The sequence below is a fragment of the Octopus bimaculoides genome, chromosome 2 (genome assembly GCF_001194135.2).
Source record: "Octopus bimaculoides isolate UCB-OBI-ISO-001 chromosome 2, ASM119413v2, whole genome shotgun sequence".
NCBI classification, from domain to species: Eukaryota; Metazoa; Mollusca; class Cephalopoda; order Octopoda; family Octopodidae; genus Octopus; species Octopus bimaculoides.
This window is the reverse complement of record NC_068982.1, coordinates 13,752,511-13,753,934: the sequence shown is the minus strand read 5'-3', so window position 1 is coordinate 13,753,934 and position 1,424 is coordinate 13,752,511. Positions and strand designations below refer to the sequence as shown.

Genomic DNA, 1,424 nt, shown 5'->3' with positions numbered 1-1,424 from the left:
AATATCAAAATATTAAATTTTCCTGTTTCTACGAGGTACATTCAAAAGGTCTGTCCGACTCATGTTTTACCGCCAAAACTAAAGCCGCATGGGCAAAATCCTTTGGGTGTGTGGAGACACTACTCTTCCTGCGCATGCGTAGATATTTTCGATTCAAATACGGCTGTACCTCAGTGGAGAGCGAGGTACACTTAAGCAGGCTATCCATAAACCGAAACGAGGACTCACTTGAGAGGGTTCGGTGAAGAGTCTCGGTAGACCGTCGTGTTACAACCTAGAAAACTGCTCACGAAGTGGGAATAAGCACAAGATCAGTGCATTAATGGAGGGTTTGCCCATGCAGAGAGTGTCGGCGAAATTCATCCCCAAGGTGGTGCTGGCAGAGCAACAGAAGCAAATCCGTATATAAATCGCTCAGGATACGCTAGATGGTGAAACCACGACCCAAACTTCATAAAGACCATCATCTGTGGTGATAAGATTCGGGTATATGATTTCTGCTCGATGTGTGAAAACAGAAATCAGACGAGCGTGCACTACATACACATTGTACTCTAGACGTAACAGCCAGGAACTGACACGACCTACCGGTACGAAAATGTTCACTTATGCGCAGGAAGGGGGGCGTCACCTCTAATCTAAAAGGATTTTGCCCACGTGGCATTAATTTTGGCAGGAAAAATAAAGTCGGATACTTTTTGAATGCACCTCGTACATTTTAGCTAGAACAGTTCATTTTATTTGAAAACCATAAACATTTGGTCGAATCGAAAGAATTAGAAAGGCTTTCGTGTAAAGGGCATATGTTAAATGAATACAATATCAGATTGTTTCAAAGGATTCTTGGTGAAATATTAAATTGTTGTGGGGAGCTATCATTGAAAGCATAGTTCATAGTATCCCAAATCTGTATAGATATTTGATGTTCGTTAAATTACCATCATAACATGACACATTTGTTCAATTTGTTCAATTTCTTATGCATTTGGAATATAATCAATTTCCCGGCTAATGGTAGCATGTAGAAAAATTGAACATCACCTCATTAACTCTTTAAAATGACCTGGTATTAGATTTTCGTTAAATTTGATCATAATATGCAACTTACCTTCTAATTCTTCTAGTTCTTCCAAATTCTAACTGATTTTGGCTCAGATAAACTGCATCAGTTAAATGATAGGTCTGGAACACATGTATATTCTGCCATTATATCTATTTTCGTCACAGTGATGATATTGTTAATTCAGTAGAAAGATTCTAATATTTGAGAGCCAGTTATTTAAATTTGAATGTTTGTTCTTTAAACTTTTACAGACCTGTGTTAAGTCCTCTCTTTCCGCCCCCCTCTCTCTCTCTCTCTATCTATATATATATATGTGTATATATATATATATATATATATATATATATATATATATATATAT

The 1,424-nt window shown here is 37.1% G+C and overlaps 1 long non-coding RNA gene across 1 annotated transcript in view; it reads left to right on the top strand.

Moving 5' to 3' along the window:
* The first annotated feature begins 250 nt into the window (after positions 1–250).
* The window catches only part of LOC128247096 (uncharacterized), a 3,781-nt gene continuing 2,607 nt past the window's right edge, over positions 251–1,424 (top strand). Inside the window, exon 1 of the long non-coding RNA XR_008263517.1 lies at positions 251–590. This is a non-coding gene — a long non-coding RNA (uncharacterized LOC128247096). The remainder of the gene's footprint in view (positions 591–1,424) is intronic.